Below are 18,673 nucleotides of genomic sequence, written 5' to 3'. Positions count from 1 at the left end.
TAATACTGAAGCCATTATGTACTAGCCCCAGGCCCTGCGGAGCCTGAGTTTTTTCCTTTGTAAAATGTGGAGCATTGTAGCACCTTCTCAGGGTTGTTGTGAGAATCAAATGAAGCCATTTCCCTGGCTTTTGAGTAAATGGATGTTCAAGAGAGAGCAGCAATTGTTGTATTGATATATTAACACTCTTATGTTGGGGAGCTGACACATGCAAACTGCATCTGAGCATCTCATAGCAGAAGTGTGAATCAAATGATGTTCTCAAGGTTGCTGCCTTCTCTTGGGGCACCCAGTGCACTTAAGTTTATGCATAATTCTTGGTGTCCTCTTCTATGGCACCCTGCCAGGCTCGCATCATCTGTAAACACTTAGTTAAGCACTTATGGTGCATAATAGATGTTCAATAAAAATTCTTATGATTACTAGTATTGTCACTGTTGTCACTATTACTGTTGCAGATTCATAGGGTATTGTTCAGTGAAACTTTAGTTTTAGGGGAAAGAGGGTCTAAAGATGAATTTTTTCAAGGAGAGGAATATCAAAGTAATTGTGATAAGAGGAGCAAAAAAAGCTCCTCTCTCACTTTTTTCAATGTTAAAAATTTATGTCTTAGCCTTCCACTTACTTATTTCATTCAAGGTAGGCTGAAATGCAGAGACTTAGCAACCCCTTACAGAAAAATAACTAATTAAAAATGATGGGTTCTAGAGTAGAGCTTGGCAAAACAAGGAAATGTGCCAATCACATCCTCTCCAGTGCTGAGTGGGGCTAGCTGTAGGTTTTCTTGGCCAAGAAGACTGTGTGTTTAGGGGCTTTCTCCCCTCCTCTCTGGCTGTTTATCTATAGGCTCTCATTTCTCTTACTCCTTTAAACACAAATAAAAGGGTAAGAATTTACCATGTTTTTTTTTTTTTTTTTTGTGGCATAAGGGATTGAAGCTAGGGCCTTCACACGCACTACATCCCCAGTCTTTTAAAAACTTCTTCTTTTTTAAATTTGAGACAGGGCCTTGTTAAGTCACCAAGTTATATAGTTATTGCCTAGGCTGGGTTCAAACCTGTGGTCTTCCTGCCCCAGCCTTCCAGAGTACTGGGATTACAGGCATGCACCACCATGCCTGGCTTGTATTTTAATCAGAAATTAATCAGTTTAGGGCCAGGGATTTAGCTCAGTGGTTTCGCCGCCTGCTGTGCAAGCACAAGGACCCGAGTTCAATCTCTGGTACCAAAAAAAAAAAAAAAAAAAAGAAATCAGTTTAGGATTATGTCTTTGTGCACCTGGTGCTTGGCAAAGCCTCAATAAATATACCATGAACAAGATAAAGTAATTCAAATGGGTGAAATATTAGTTGTTAGTCTATGGGAATTTTTATTTCTGAAGGGCAAGGGATACTTTTTGGTGCTCTTGAAATCTCCTTATTTTTTCTTAAATTTTCTGGTTGTGGAGTTTTGGATATACTCTGTTATATGAACTTGAAACTCTTTTTTCCTTCTGCTCTAGGTTAGCCTAAATTCACTAATCTAGTAAGCTTTTTTCAAGGTGCCAGAGTGTGATAAGGGGGCTGGGGATTTAGCTCAATGGTTCTGGCGGCTGCCTTGCAAATGCAAGGTCCTGAGTTCAATCCCTGGTACCAAACCAAACCAAACCAAACCAAACCAAACAAAAAAAACCCAAAATCAGAGTGTGATAGGGTCTGATTTAAGACACCATACTGGTTAGATACTGCTATATAAATACTTCCTTCAAATATAGTGCCCTCAAACAAGATACACACACATATATACACATACACATACATATATATTTCTATTTCAAGTTTTTACAATCAGCTAAGCTTAGGTGGTTCTTCTGCTGAATTTCCAGTATTTAGTCATATGGCTGCATTCAGCTGGTTGGGTGTCTGGGGAGTAGGTGCAGTTGGAAACATGGGATTACTAGGCTTTTCTCATTCTCTCTCTTTATGGAGCCTCATGTTTTCTGCCTCCTGTGTACCCTGTCCACATGGTCTTTCTAGCAGGGCAACTGGACTTTCACAGGATGGCTCGGGGCTCGCAAGAACACACAAGTGGAAGCTGCCAGGTCTTCCGAAGGCTTAGGCCTGGTACTGGCACAGCATCATTTCTACTGCACCCCAGTAGTTGGAAATTATGGGACCAGCTGAGATTTTTTTAAGATGAAGGAACTACATAAAAGTGTGGATACAGCAAAGTGGTTCACTGGAGCCTACCTATACATCAGACTACTACAGACACCTAGACTTTTCTGCTTGGAGTAGAGGTATAAAGAATGCAGAGGCCGGGGATTTAGCTCAGTGGTTTCGCCACCTGCTGCGCAAGTGAAAGGATCTGAGTTTGATCCCCGGTACCAAAAAAAAAGAATGCAGAGAAAAAGTTCTCCAATTTATAGAGTAGGGACCAGGATACATTTTTTTTTTTTTTTTTTTTGGTACTAGGGATTGAACTCGGGTCCTTGAGCTTGCGCAGCAGGCAGCGAAACCACTGAGCTAAATCCCCGGCCCCAAGGATACATTTTTTTGTTGCCTTGGTTGTAAGCAGGAAGCCCATAAAAACCTTAAGGGGAGGAATATGAAAAGCAAAGTGCCCAGCACATGGTCTTTCAACTTTGATATGTTCAAGTCCACTCTCAAATGGTACAATACAGGTCTGTTTTTCACCCCTATGCAGCTTAATTTCTGATTAAATACTGGCTGATGTGGCTTTAGAATGAATTGAGTGGAGACCTTTCTGCTCTAACAATTGATACATTTTATCTTTACTTATGAGGGCCTAATATTTTTTATTGCATATATTTAAGGTACACAACATGATGTTTTGATATGCAGAGTGAATGATTATTGCATGTCAGTAAATTAATATATCCATTACCTTTTCCTTAAAAATAGTAAGTGTACCTAAAATATACTGTATGAGCAAATCTTCAGAATACAACACAGTGTCACAATGTACCTCCTGCCATCCATTAGATTATAGACTTATTCTATGTAACTGTATGTTTGTACTGTTTGACTTTCACATCCCCATTTCTTCTTCCTCCTTATGCCTGCTATTTTTTTTCTCTGATTCTGTATATTTGACTGTTTAAAAGACATATCAGTGAAGTCATGCGTATTTTTCTTTCCATGTCTGGCTTGTTTCACTTACTGTAATATCTTCCAGGATCATCCATGTTGTCACAAATGACTATGTATCCTTCTTTTATAAGGCTGAATAATATTCCGAACTATATGTCCACGTGTTTATGTACATATATAATGTTGTAATAAAAAGGGAGTGCAGATAACCCTATGAGAAAAAGTACTTGATATGCTTTTAGTCTTAATTCTTTTTAAGACTTATTTTGTGATCTAACATGTGCTGTGTCCTGGAGAATGTTCTGTGTATCTTTGAGAAGAATATGTATTCTGCTGTTAGGTGAGAAGTTCTGGGAATGCCTGAGTCCATTTGGTATACAATGTTCTCATTCACCATTTCTTTTACAAATATTTGTAATTTATTTCACAGCCAAAGCGTTTTTCTTTTTTATTGGTACATAACATTTATACAAGTTTAGGGGGTCTAGCATGCTAATTTAATACATGGATATAAGGTATAATGAACAAATCAGGGTAATTACACTTCCATCTTCTCAAACATTTACTATTTCTTTCTTTTTCTTTTCTTTTTTTTTTTTTTTTCAGTACCAGGGATTGAACTCAGGACTTTGCACTTGCGAGGCAAGTGTGGTGCCATTGAGCTAAATCCCTGGCCCTAAACATTTATTATTTCTATGTGTTGCGAATTTCGGACTCTTCTAGTTATTTTGAAATATGTCAGGGATTTTTTTTTTGGTACCGGGGCTCAAACTCATGACCTTGCACTTGTGAGGCAGGCACAATGCCACTGAGCTAAATCCCCAGCCCACATATCTTCATTTTATTAGGGAGAGTTTCTAGAGATTTATCTTGTTCTTTTTATTTGGAATGTATTTCCCTTAACACTCTGTATTGGTTTCTTTGTATTACATAAGATAATCACCTTTCCCAGTCTTGTCAGACAGACTTTATATAGGAGCTGGACCTAGCAATCAGTCCTGCCAGGGAGTCTAAGTGTCTCTCAAGTCTTTGTGTTTGACCAATCTGCTGTCTTCATTCTTAGTGGCCCCCAAGAGATGAGCATGTGCCAAGTCCTACCAGTGGTCTGTGACAGTAGAAGCCGATCTCTCATGAAGCACCTGGAAAAGATGGGTGTTAGATGTGTTGTAGCTGCTTCTGTACTCACAGAGAAGCAGTGAGCTGGAGTTTATCCACCATTTTCTCTGCACTAAGCCGGGGAGAGGATCTATGGCACAGCTATATTCTCATTTAGACTGCACGATCTCAACCTGGGGTGATAGCTTATGGAAGTGCACTGGTTTAAAAACTACCATTTTGAGGGCTGGGGATTTAGCTTAGTGGTTCTGGCACCTGCCTTGCAAGCGCAAGGTCCCGAGTTCGATCCCCAGTACCAAAAAAACAAAACAAAAAAACTACCTTTTTGGTAGTAGGAAGGTAGGTCAGTGGTAGAGCATTTGTGTGGCATGCTCAAGGCCCTGGGTTCAATCCCCAGTACCACAAAAAAACCATAAAAATGAATAAAATAAAGCTACTGTTTTGTTCTCTGCTCCCAGAGTGAAGCGCTTTATAAGCCAATCCCTTGGTGGCAGCTACAAAAGTTGAGGCACTTGATGAGTGCCCAAATTCCTTCCAGGGAGAATCTGTAGACCTGAATTTTTTGGAGGAGTCAGCCAGAAGCACAAAAGTACCAACACTCGGAAGAGCCCTTCAGACTCCTATAGATCTATTGTGTATTTCTCTGTTGGCCCAGATGTAGGCTAACCAGAAGCCTGACCATTGAGAAATAGCTGGAAAAGTCTTCAGACAAACCCCTTCCTGGGAGAAAATGGGAGCTGGGATTTTAGCTCTTTCTCTCTGGACCAATCCTGCAGGCCATGGCTGGTACAAGTGCTTATGCGCCCATTCAAAACTACCTCTTTGTTCTCTGTGGTCCAGGGAAGGTTTTGAATGCCAAGTCCCTTCCATTCCCAGGGTTTGATTTAAACGCCAAAGCCTCCAGGGCAATCATAAAAGTTGAGGTCCAAACCCTTCATTCCTCAGGGAAAAGCTGGGAGTTGGGGATCCCTTCCCACTTTTAAGGTGCTGTACATGGGGTGGCATTGTGTATGAGTATGTTTCATCTTTCCCTGCTTGTTATAGTATGGATGTTTTCTCAGTTTCCTGCTGTATGTGTCTCTTAACTGGTTTCTAGCTTTTTTTCTGAGGGAATTGATCCATGTATAGATATTTATTTGATGTGTCCATGAGAAAAGAGAAAGTAATGAGCTTCCTACTCTACCATCTTGCTTGTGTCTTGTCTTTTTTTTTTAGACAGGGTCTTACTATGTAGTTCAGACTGGCCTTGAACTTATTATGTAGCGCGCGCTGGCCTCAAACTCATGATGATCCTCCTGCCTTGGCCCACTGAGTGCTGGGATTACAGGCATATGCCACCATGCCTGGCTTCATGTTTTTTTAAAACTACAGTTTATTATTGTTTGAATTCTGTGTACTCAGAACTCTGATTGAGAATTGAGGACTTGGAAGCAAAGGTGTGTGTGTGTGTGTGTGTGTGTGTGGGAGAGAGAGAGAGAGAGAGAGAGAGAGAGAGAGAGAGAGAGAGAGAGAGAGAGAGAGAAAGAATGGGAGAACATGGAGTGCTTCTCCCTCATCCTTGCCTGTTGTGTAGGTGTCAGTGTGGGAATACATTCAATTAGCCCAACAGCTGGAGAAGGTTTAGGCTGTACCAGAAGTATAGAGAAAAAAAATATCCAGGTCTTGGATTTGATCCAGCACAGAAAAAGAAAATCCAAGGTAGCTCCTTGGAAGATCAAGTATCTACTTGCTCATACAATGAAGTATTTAATGAGAACTTGTATTTCAAGGCACTGTTCTAGGCACAGTTGGGAATAAATAGAGTTTATGATGTGAAACTCTCATTTTGTGTGTTATGATAAAAAATAGAGCAAACAGGATAATAATAAAGTGATGGTGGTCACTATTTTCTGTAAGATGGTCAGAGAATACCTGTGTATTAAAGTGATGTTTGATCAAAGAGTTGAAAGAGGGAGAATCAGAGCCAAGTAGATATCTGTGGGAAGAGTGTTTCTAGTACACAGAATAGGTAGAACAAGAGCCCTAGAGGCAGAGTGTGTTCAAATGCTAGGAAAGCCAGTATAGCTGGAGTGCATGTGAGGGAGGAAGGAGTGATGTGAGAAGACCATAGAAAGGTATGTGTATACATGTTGAAGAGGGTAGACCATGTAGCATCTGTACAACATAGTAAGAAATTAACTTGTCCCCCTGAGCAATATGGGAGCAGGGTCTCACTGTGTAGTCCAGGCTGGACTTGAACTCGCTGTGTGGCCCAGGTTGGCCTCAAACTTGTGGAGAACTTCCTGCCTCAGCCTCCTGAGTGCTGGGATTACAGGTGTGTGCCACTACACCTGATTAATTTCATTTATACTTTGAAAGGATTACTCAGAAATGGAAATCACATTTTTGTGAATATAACCCTGACTCTTAGAACTATGTAATACTGTGTTACACATAAGTCCCTCCCATAAAATGCATAATTAAAATAAATTGGGATATGAGGAGAATTTAAAACAACACAGACAAAGGGATAGTTACAAAGGGATCTACTTTATTACAGATTAGTAACATAACCACATTGTAGGAATGGGGAAGGCAAGAATTAAACAAGTGACTTTGAGAAACATTTATTTTGACTGTATAAGGCTAAAGACAAAAATGACTATCTAAAATACTATATTCTAGTTAGTCAATTTGCTTTTCACAGGGACGTGTTAACAATTTGAAAGTACTTCATGTGTACACTGGGTTTGAGCAAGTAAGCCAGCATATAGATAATGAGAGCTGGGTTTCTTCTTGTCAGTGTTACATATAGGGAAAGAGGGAAGTCTGAATGAACCTTGTGGGGTTGTATTGGAATTGGAGGATCAGTACGATCTTTTATTTCTTACTATAGATACAAGAGGGACAGATACAGAAATAATTAGTATCAATGAACGCATCTATATCTGTATGTCATTATTCAGTGAAAAAGAACCAGATTTCCCTGGAGATATGATTGATTCTCAAGCTAAGACAAGAAAATATAAGATTATCCTGGAAAATCTTGTGGTCTCAGAAAATAATTAAATGCTCACAAAATGATAGACAGATGTAGAAAGAACACGAGATCCATTGTGAAGGAGCTCCAAATGGTCAAATCTGAGACATAATAATAAATAATGATAGCAATGGATTATAAGGCATAAAATAAAATAAATATTCATGAATTCATAGTGATACTAATTAATGAAGAGAAAGGATGACCTTGACTCTATAGTAAAATTCCAGTTAATAAATGTGGACGGGATGAAGGAACTAGACAATAGACACTGGACAAACATCACAGTAATAATTATATTTTTGAGGTAGAGTCTGACTGTATAGTCCAGGCTGTCCTTGAATTTGCCATGTAGCCCAGGCTGGCCTTAAAGTCATGAACCTGCTTCAGCCTCTCAAGTACTGGGATCACAGATCTCTGACACCATGCTTGGCCAGTACATATTCTTTTTTTTTTTTTTTGTACTGGGGATCGAACTCGGGAACTTGTGCTTGTGAGGCAGGCACCAGAACCACTGAGCTAAATTCCCAGCCCACCAGTACATATTCTTGCAGGCAAGGATCATTGATGGATATTAAAATGTCAGTGGACAGAACATGGTGAGAAGTAGGTTATTTGCATTATCTTAAATCATCTCTCCAGTTAATTAAAAAGGAAAAACGGTATCTTACAGTGGAGAAACTTGCCAGACACCCCCTTTATCAAGTGATTGAAGTTGACATTACCAAAAAAACATACTTGCATCATTTACATCTGGTGTAATGCACTAAGAACACAACACTTCTGTGTTGTTCTTGCCAAAAATGCCTTTGTTCAATCTGATCATGGAAAACATCAGGCAAACCCAACTTGAGGGAATCTTTGAACAGTACTCTTCAGAAGTGTCAAGGACATGAAAGAGAGGACTAAAAACTGTTGCAGAGGCTAAGGAGACGTGATGACTAAATGGAACATAATATCCTGGATGAGATACTATATCAGAAACATATCTTAGGATTTAGCTCAGTAGTTCTGCTGCCTGCCTCACAAGCACAAGGTCCGAGTTCGATCCCTGGTACCAAAAAGAGAAACATATCTTATATCATGATATTGGTGGACAAAATGGTGAAATCCAAGTAAAGTCTGTAATTTAGTTAATAGTATTATATTAATGTACAGATGTTCATTGACTTTTGATCGTTATATCTTCATTATAAATTAAAAATATCGTAAGTTGAAAATGCATTTCTTTTTTTTTTTTGGTACCGGGGATTGGAACTCGGGACCTTGTGCTTGAAAGGCAGGCGCCGGAACCACTAAGCTAAATCCCCGGCCCAAAAATGCATTTCATGTAACAGCCAAGTGTTCTGTCTTAGCAATAGAATACACCGTAGAGAATTGGTTGTTTCCTTTCACGATTGAGTGACTGCCTGGGACTATATCTCATGGCTGTTCCCCAGTTTCTTAAGAGAATACTGCTTATCACTAGCCCAGGAAAAGATTAAACTTCAAAATTTGAAGTATGGTATGGTTTCTAGTAAACATACAATGTCTTCACACTATCATAAAGTTGAAAAATCTGAAGTTGAAATGCCACGATTTGGGGATTGTTTGTATATTTCTTGGTTTTTTTTGGTACCGGGGATCAAACTTGAGACCTTGCACTTGCGAGGTAGGCGGCAGAACCACTAAGCTAAATCCCTGGACCTATTTCTTGGTTTTGATAAATCAACTGTGGTTTCACCTTAGAGGAAGCTGGGAGAAGGTTATATGGAAACTCTTTGTACTCTCTTTGTGACATGGTTATAAATCTAAAACTATTTCAGAATCACTAAAAAAGTGAGGAATATACAGAACATACACTGTGTGTCTTTGTGTCGTGGAGCAAGGGCTGAAGTTGCAACCCATTTGTAATTTATTTTAAATTATCCAGGGAAGAAATTAGTGATTTATAAGGGGTGGTTGTAATAGAGGGATGAGATATTGGATGCTGGATATATTTGGAATATGTAGCCAACAGAATTTGCAGATGGATTGGTTTTAGGGAGAAGAAAAAGAGAGTTGAGACCACGTGGAGACCTCTTAGAAGGTATTTCCTTGACCGTCTCTTTCCTAGGGGACCCAGCCTCTTAAAAAATTCAAAAACTCTTGGAACAGGATACTTAAGTCAAGTGATAGGAGTGAAAGCCTGAGAAATAAAGAACCAATAAGCTGAGGACAAAAAATTGGCACTGTTGAAATGGAAATGCCAAGAATAGAAGGTATTTGCTACAATCTAAATCCAATTTTCATCTGTGACTGACACCGATCTCCTCCCTCTTACAAAAAGGACCTAATACAGTAATAAGAGGAAAAATGAGTTGAGAAAATAATGGCTAGTCAAACAGAGAAGGAACTTATCACGAGCCATGGTATCATTATTAGCCCACAAAACTAAAAATATCTGCTATATGGCCCATTACAGAAAAATTTTGCTAACCTGTACCCCAGGCAGTCAGGAGATAACACAAGTCACTATGTGTATGTGAATATGTTGTGTATGCTGCCTAACATGTTGTAGGGCAACTAACAGTGAGATACATGATGGGAAACCCTGACATTGAAAGACCACTTTATAATTCACCTCCATGAGCAACCTCTATCTGGTAGACAAAATCCTCAGCTCCATTGGCATCACTTTGAAGTGTCTATCCTTATTTCTAGGATAATCTCTCTGTGATAGAATCAAGACATCCATCTCCACTGTTGAACCTGTCACACTGTATTTATTTTCTCCTTATGCCTATTTTTGGCCCTCTTCTTATTTCTTTTCTATAATTTCCCCCTCCTTTGTTTAGTCTTTGTCTTTCTCCCTTAGATGCTCACCCGAGTTTGACAGCATGATTACTTAATACTTACCTGCCAAATTAACTGACTTATTTTACCAACTGGGTGGATATACAATACCTTGACACTTACTATTTGAGCATTTTACTGAATTTTTTTATATGTCCATGATGAATAAATAATGATACAAGTATTCAAATATTGGTAATTGGCCTATTTTGTATTAAAATATGCACCACAGTATATATTGTCTCACTATCTGATTTCAGTTCAGTGAAGATTAATAGGTTAATATTAAGATTAGTAATCCCCTCCATCCCTCTTTGCTTTCTAGACTCCCTTTTCATTTCTCTAAGTTGGAATGATTACAATGAAAGAGGAAAGTAGCTTTAGTCAAATGAGCACTGTAAATAAGAGTAATCCAGTTATTTGGAAAGAGAACATACTCTGATAGCTCACAAATACTGAAGTTTTGAAATGGCCCTTAAGTTTGTACCAAGCAAATATTATTGACAACCATCTGGTGGTGCTGTTTGTTTGTTTATTTATTTCATTAGGTTGAGTTATGCTTCCCGATACAAAACACACAGTGATCACTGAAACATATAAGACCCTTCCTTTGATCTTTCCTTCCCTCCTTCCCTGTCTTCTACCTTCCCTCCCTCCCTTGATTCTTTCATTCCCTCCTTCCCCTTTATCATCACTTACTCCTTACTCTTTCTCTTTCTCCTCCTGGCAGTGATTCCAGTGTGTCTAATATGTATATTCAAATTTGTATGTGGCCTTGAAGAATATGGATATTTTGTGGACATGTATTAAAGATTTACTGGAGGTTAGCTCAGTACAGTAAGTCCCCACCTTACGAACAGTCAAATTGGGAATTTTCACAGATACAAATGGACCTCGCATTATGGACGTTCGTAGATGTGAACAGATTGCAGAAGTAGCTCACGTGTCTGCTGGACATTGTCACAGTTGTGCTGCTGGGTGTTCACTGTACACTGTGGTAGTGTACAGTAGTACAGTGCTCAATAAGAGCCAAGATGTTTGCAAGGAGGAGGAAAAGCAGTGGTGATGTGGACAGGACTGCTAGGAAACTCAAAGAAGTACACATTGTATATTTGTGTCAAAGGTGTATAAGATTCATTTTGCTGGATTTACAAATATTCTCCTAGAATGGAACTTACTGTAGTAAAGCACTTGCCCTGGGTTCAGTTCCCTACCACCACCAAAATTTTTTTTATATTAATGTTTTTTCCAAAGAACCCATTTTGTTTCATAATTTTTTTTATTCAGAACTATGTCCTTAATATCTCTCCATGTTGTGTGTCTTAGTTACTTTTCTTGTTGCTGAGACAAAATACCTGACACTAAAGTTAAAGGAGAGGGCTGGGGATTTAGCTCAGTGGTTTCGCCTCCTGCTGCACAAGCGGAAGGACCCAAGTTCAATCCCTGGTACCAAAAAATAAAAATAAAGTTAAAGGAGGAAGAGTTTATTTGGCTTACAGTTCATAGAGGTTTCAGCCTATAGTTGGCTGGCTCCAAGGCAGAGTGACACATGCAGAGGGGCATTGCAGAAGAGAAACAGTTCATTGCAGGAAAAAGACAGCAAAACAAGCAAGGAAGCTTAACAGTTTTTTTTCCCTACCCTTTTTATGTTATATCTAGGCTACTAGGATTAGGGTGGTGCAAAACCAGTCACAGACAGATTTAGTGATCACCCACCCTTAATCCTAGCACCCTTAATTTTAGTGTATGTGCTGCTGACGTGAGCACATAGCACCCTTAATTCTAGCATTGGACCATGAGTCAGTCACACACTCTAGATTCAGCCACCTCTGAAAAAGCCCCACCTATGACTACATGAGGCTTTGGGGAGACATCTGACACAATCCATAACATTCTGTGTTTGCCTACTTTGTTGTATGAGCTGTTGCATGATATTTCACTTTTCCATTTTCCCCTAGGGATACAGTACTTAGGTTGCTCCAGATTCCTTTACACAAATAACACTCCTTATAAATGTCCCTTTTTGTGTTGTATGTGAATTTCTCTGAAATAAATTCCCAAAAGTGGCATTGCTGGATCATAAGGTAATGAATACTCTGATTAAATTCTGCCAGATTGCTCTTCATAATGATTGCATCAATGTGTGTGTATGCATGCATGTTCTCAGAGCCTAAGGTAAAATATTATACTTCAGTCAGTATCCTTGAAAATCCAGAGTCAGACTGGGGACCATTTTTTTGTGCAAAAGAAATGAAGGAATCACATTAGATTTTCTGCTGGAATTCAGTCTACATTCTTAGCATTAATAAGTAGGAAATAGATGTATCTTTGGGATACAGGAAGGGAACTGAAGGATGGAGGGAGGGGGATGGAAAGGGAGGGAAAATAAAAAAGGGGAGGGGGACTGTGAAGTGCTGTGTACATGCATCAAGTTCCTACAAGGAATGTGATCATCATGTACTACAGACACATATTAAAATACATATAAGAGAAGGGGACCAAGGGGTACAGGGAGGGGAGGGTAAGGTGGAAGGGGGTTAAAGAATTGAGAAATGTCATGTACATGTACCAACTCCCCATGTTGAATGTAATCAGAATGCACAACAAACATGTACCAGTAAAATAACTATCATAAAATGAACACTTAATGTGTACTGTTAACCAGAGCAGTCAGGCAGGAGAAAGAAATAAAAGAGATACATATAGGAAAGGAAGAAGTCCGAGTATCTTTATTTGCAGATGGAATGATCCTTTACATAGAGCCAAACATTCCACCAAGAGACTCATAGAACTAATAAATTTAGCAAGGTAGCAGGATACAAAAATCACACAAAAATCAATAGCATTTCTGTACAACAGTAATCAACCCACCAAGAAAGAAATGAGGGAAACAATACCATTCACAATAGCTTCAAGAAAATTTACTTAGTAATGAACCTAAAAAAGGGTGCAAAAGATCTCTATAATGAAAACTACAGTACTCTGAAAAAGGAGATTGAGGAGGACATCAGAAAATGGAAACATATCTCCTGTTCCTAGGTAGGCAGAAGCAATATTGTCAAAATGGCCATACTTCTAACACTGATATCCAGATTTAATGCAGTCTCAATCAAAATATCAATAACATTCCACACACAACTAGAGAAAACAATCCTAAAATTCATATGGAACCAGAAGAGATCCAGAATAACAAAAGCAATCCTGGGTAACAAGAATAAAGCAGGAGGCATCACAATCCTTGATTTCAAGTTATGTTACAAAGCTACAGTGATAAAAACATGGAATTGGTACAGAAGCAGACACGTGGGTCGGTGGAACAGAATAGAGGATGCAGAAACAACCCCAGGCACATTCAACCATCTGATCTTTGACAAAGGGGCCAAAAACATGCTGGAGGAAAGGTAGCTAGTTTTCCCAGTACCATTTGCTAAAGAGGCTATCTACAGGCAAAACACTGAATCTAGATTCATATCTCTCACCATGTACTAAACTAAAATCAAAGTGGACCAAAGATCTAAATCTTAAAACAAAAATACTTAGTATGCTGGAAGATAAAGTAAATAAAACTCTTGAAGACAGGCATAGGCAAGGACTTTCTGTACAGAACCCCAGTTGCATAAGAAATAACATCAGTAACCAGTGAATGGGATTATATCAAATTGAAAAGCTTCTGTACATTAAAACAACCAACAGAATAAAAAGACAGCTTACAGAACGGGAAAACATTTTTTTCTGGCTACTCATCAGATTGAGGACTAACATTTAGATATATAAGGAACTAAAAAAAGTTAGACCCCCCCCAATAAAAGACCCAATCAAAAAATGGGTAACTGAAGTGAATGGGTAACTGAAGTAAATTTCTTCTTTCTCAGAAGAAGAAATACAAGTGGCCAATAAATACATGGAAAAACTATTCAACATCTCTGGTTGTTAAGAGATATGAAAATTAAAAGAACACTGAGGCTGGAGATTTAGATTATTGGTTCCGGCTCCTGCCTCACAAGCACAAGGTCCTGAGTTCGATCCCTGGTACCAAAAAACCCCCACTGAAATTCCATCTCATTCCAGAAAGAATGGTAACCATCAAGAAATCAAATAATAACACGCAGGACGGGCTGAAGGGAAAAAGAAACCTTTTCACATTGTTGGTGGGAATGTAAACTAGTACAACTTCTGTGGAAATCTGTATAGAGATTCGTCAGAAAACTAAAAATAGAACCATTTAACTCACCTACTCCCCTTCTATTTTTTTTTTTTTTTTTGGTACCAGGGATCGAACTCGGGTCCTTGCGCTTGCGAGGCAGGCGGCGCAACCACTGAGCTAAATCCCCGGCCCTCCCCTTCTAGATATCTTCCTGAAAGACTTAAAGACATCATATTATAGTGATACATGCATACTCGTGTTTAGTACCACTCACAATAGCTAAATCTGGGAAGTGGCCTATATGCCCATCAACAGATGAATGGATAAAGAAACTATGATATTTATATGCAGTGGAGTACTATTCTGTTATAAAAAGGATAAATTTGAGTCATTTGTAGGAAATGGATGCACCTTGAGACCATAATGCTAAGTGAAATAAATCAGACACAGATGGTTAAATATCACATGGTTTCTATTATATGACAAACCCAAAGTATAAATTAAAGAGAAAAATAAAAGATAGATAATAGGAAACAGGGAGATAGATCTTTTGCAAATGGGAAGGAGACCAAGAGATGGAGGAAGGTAAGAGGGAGGGGAAGGAAAAAGACATAAAAAGAATTGTGTTGTGTTATGTGCATGTACCAACTCCCCACAATGAATATAATCATGATGAACTGCAAATGTGTACTAAGAAAAATTAAAACATACATGCTGTTATGATTTAGATCTAAAATGTCCCTCAAAAGTCTCATGTACAGAGGTGAGTCTTTTGGAAGGTGATTGATCATGGGAGTGCTATACTTAACCATGGATCTGTCCATTGATGAGTTCATAGCTGACTGTGTTGGTTGAACATGGGGCCTGGTTGGAAGAGGTGGGTCACTAGGAGGGGTGACCTGAAAGGGTATATTCTTGTCCCTTGTTTCTCCCTTTGCTCTCTGCTTCCTGGCCACCATGTGGTAAGCAGGTATTCTCTGCTTTGCAGTTCTACCATGCCATTTCTACCTTGGAGCCAGCCAGCCAGCCAACCAGCCTTGGACTGAACCCTCTGAAACTGTGAGCCAAAACAAACCTCTCTTCCTTTGATTTGTGGGTATGGGCACTTTATCCTAGGGACAGAAAGTGACTAATACATGTGCCAAGGACTATGCTAAGTGCTTTACATTCTTTGTCTTATTTAATTTCTACAGTAATGCTATAAACATAATTTTTGTTTCATTGTTGCAAAATCCTAGGTGAGAAAATTTTAGTGACTTGCTTGAACTGCTTTATTTCAGATCTGGGATGAAGCTCAGGTCTGTCTAAACCCAAAGCCTGTGCTCTTAATCACAATGTTACCATATCTTCCCTATCCTTTAGCCCAATAGACTTTCCACCATAAGTTGGTTTTGTAGGTTTTAGAACATCATGTTAATGGAGTAGTGTGGGAATGGGCAGGGAAGATTGAGAGATACTCTGGTAGACCACTGCTTCAGCCTTGGGCTTCTGTGTTCAGTATACCATAAGAGAATATATTTGGATTCTGTCTTTTAATGATACCAGTTTCTTTACTTTTTATAAGTTTTGATTTTTTATTGGCATATGTTTATGATACATAAATACATTCTTCATGAGGAATTGGTACATATACATATCTCATCTTGATCCTTTTTACTTCCTTTTCCCTCACCTGTATCCTGACTCCCCTCATCCCCAGATCCCCTTCTCATCTCTACAAAGTTTATCTCCCTCTATCATCTTTTATTTTGCTCTTTAAATTATTTTTACTTTGGTTTCTCAGATAAGAGAAACCAGGCAATATATTTAATGTTTTGTATCTGATTTATTTCACTTAGCAATATGGTCTTAAGGTGCATTCATTTTCATACAAGTGGCCCAAATTTTATTTATGACTGAGTGGTACTCCATTGTGTTTGCACACCACATTTTCTTTACCCATTCATCTGTTAATGGACATAGGCTACTTCCAAGATTTAGCCATTATGAGTTGTGCTGCTGTAAACATGGGTGTACATATATCACTGTAATGTGTTATCTTTAAGTCTTTTGGGAAGATACCCAGAAGAGATATAGCTGAGTTGAATGAAATTTCTAGTTTTAGTTTTTTGAGGAATCTCCAAACTGATTCCCATAGTGGCTGTATTAGTTTACATTCTGTTATGTTTTATACCTGGATTCCTCCCTATCAAGCTTTATGTGCTTAAAGGTGGGGCTTTTGAAAGGTGCTTGGATTATGGAGGTGTTATAGCTAAATGTGATGTTAGGAGGCAGGGCCTGGTTAGAAGAGGGTATCAGAGGGGGTGTGACCTCGAAAGGTGTATCTCCCTTCCTGGTTCCTCCTTTCATCCTCTCTGCTTCCCTACTACCACGGTATGAGCTCCTTCTCCTCTGCCATGCGCCTCTGTGATGCCACCCTGCCTTGGAGCCAGTTGATTTTGCACTGAGACCTCTCCAAACTGTGAGCCCAAATAAACCTCTCCTTCCTTAAGTTATGACTGTTGGGTATTTTGTCCCAGTGATGAGGGAAGTGAGTAAAACACATTCCCACCAACAATGTAGAAGAGTTTCATTTCCCCCACAGACTCACTAGCATTTGTTGTTTTTTGAGTTCTTGATGATGGCCATTCTTTCTGGAGTAAGATGGAATCTCAGTGTTGTTTTGATTTACACTTCTCTAATGGTCAAAGATGCTGAACATTTTTTTCATGCACCTATTGGCCATTTGAACTTCTTCTTTTGAGAAGTATCTATTCATTTTAATGGTCCATTTTTTGATTGAGTCTTTTATTTTGGAAGAGTCTGATTTTTTGGAGTTCTTTATATATTCTGGATATTAGTCCTCTGTATGAGGAGTAGCTGGCAAAATATTTTCCCATTCTGTAGGTTTATAGGTTAGTTACTGTGATGGTTAGCTTTAAGTGTCAACTTGAAAGTAAGAAATGCCTAGAAACCTGGAAAGGCCCTATTTTTGGGTGTCTGTGAGGATGTTTCCAGAGGAGATTAGTATGTGAGCTTGAGTAGACTAAGAGGGCAGGATCTGCTGTCAGTGTGAATAGGTGTCACCCAAACAGCCAGAGTCCAGGAGAGAACAAAAATAAACAAGTCACATGTCCCTATCTTACTGTTTTTGATGCTGAAATCTCAGAGGAATTTTTCATCAGAATTCTGACCTTAACTCTTAACGCATAGAAACAATAGCATTAAATGGCTCCTTATCACTCCTTAATGACATCCCCTTTGAGAATGTGGTTCTTAACTTTTGGAGGTCACATACCTCCTTGAAAATCAATGGACAAGCTGGAGTCAATGATGTGATGACACAGGTCTGTAATCCCAGTACTCTTGGGAGGCTGAGGCAGGAGTTTGAGCCTAGCCTAGCCTGGGCAACTTAGTGACATAGCAAGACCTTATCTCAAAAAAGATGGGCTGGGAATATAGCTTGGTGTGAAGGCCCTGGATTTGATCCTCAACACCACACACACACACACACACACACGCACACACACGCACGCGCGCGCACACCCCCCCCACCCCCCCACCCCCGCGTGCCAAATAAGAACTTTGGACCCTCTTCTCTACAAATACAATGCACATGGACTTTGCATATGCATTATGGGGAGGGGTTTTGGATTTCTTAAAGATATCCATGGATCCAGGTTGATTACCTCAGCTCTACTTGTTGCTGCATGGGAAGGTAGGAGGTCTGAGTTATTCTCCACCCTGCTATTAACCAGTTAGGCCACATCTGTTAGCTTTTTTGGGCCTGAGTGTCCTTATCAAGTAAATAAGGGGCTTGCCACATATTAATTGGTCACAGTCCAGTTCTACTATATAATTCTATTCTGACTTTCTAGTCATCTTTTATGAATAGAAATTTGGTTTCAATTTCAGAAAAGGCCTGAAATCCTTGTTTTTTGCTGGAAATAAGGAACAGTGGAAAGTGAATCCTGTCTAGAGACATTATCCTGTCCTGTCTTTTGTTAACATAAACATGTGTTGGGGGCCTGTTATGTGCCCAGTCATGTGCAAAGCGCTGGCGTCTCATGCATAAATAAGGCTTCATCCTTGCCTCTCAGAGTGGGGGAGGTTTCAATGCACTTACACGTACATTTTCTGTTTTTAAGAAGTGAGAAAAGACCAAGTTATGTGAGTTTCCCTGGGCCTGCATAAAAATCTGCTTAAATGGTCTCTATTCAGACTTTTCCTGGCAGCTATGTTTCTAATTCAGCTCTCTCCTTCAGGGGAAAAGCTAATGTATGGAGAACCAGGCTTCTTTGCCATTCTGCAGCTCAGTGCTTGCCAGAGACCAGATTTTAATTCTTAAAGGGACCAGGCCTTTCTTTGCAGAAGCCTTCGAAAACACCTCTTAACAGCACAGTTCACAAGTAGGCAGGCCATAGTTCCCTCACGCCCACATTGCTTTCCTGAGTTCCAAGCAGGCGGAGAAAGATCTGCAGGGTTGAGCTGGTTTATGAGGGATACAATA

At 39.4% G+C, this 18,673-nt stretch overlaps 1 long non-coding RNA gene across 1 annotated transcript in view; it reads left to right on the top strand.

Annotated features, from left to right (window-relative positions):
- Window positions 1-18,673, top strand: part of LOC110347167 (uncharacterized) — a 174,500-nt gene that overhangs the window by 65,265 nt on the left and 90,562 nt on the right. Inside the window, exon 3 of the long non-coding RNA XR_015444147.1 lies at window positions 15,173-15,243. This is a non-coding gene — a long non-coding RNA (uncharacterized LOC110347167). The remainder of the gene's footprint in view (window positions 1-15,172; window positions 15,244-18,673) is intronic.

The sequence above is a fragment of the Heterocephalus glaber genome, unplaced genomic scaffold, assembly GCF_053883595.1.
Source record: "Heterocephalus glaber isolate CG9 unplaced genomic scaffold, H.glaber_assembly_v1.0 deba00001594, whole genome shotgun sequence".
Lineage (NCBI taxonomy): Eukaryota > Metazoa > Chordata > Mammalia > Rodentia > Bathyergidae > Heterocephalus > Heterocephalus glaber.
Note: the sequence above shows the minus strand (reverse complement) of the source record. Positions and strands in the feature narration are given on the sequence as shown.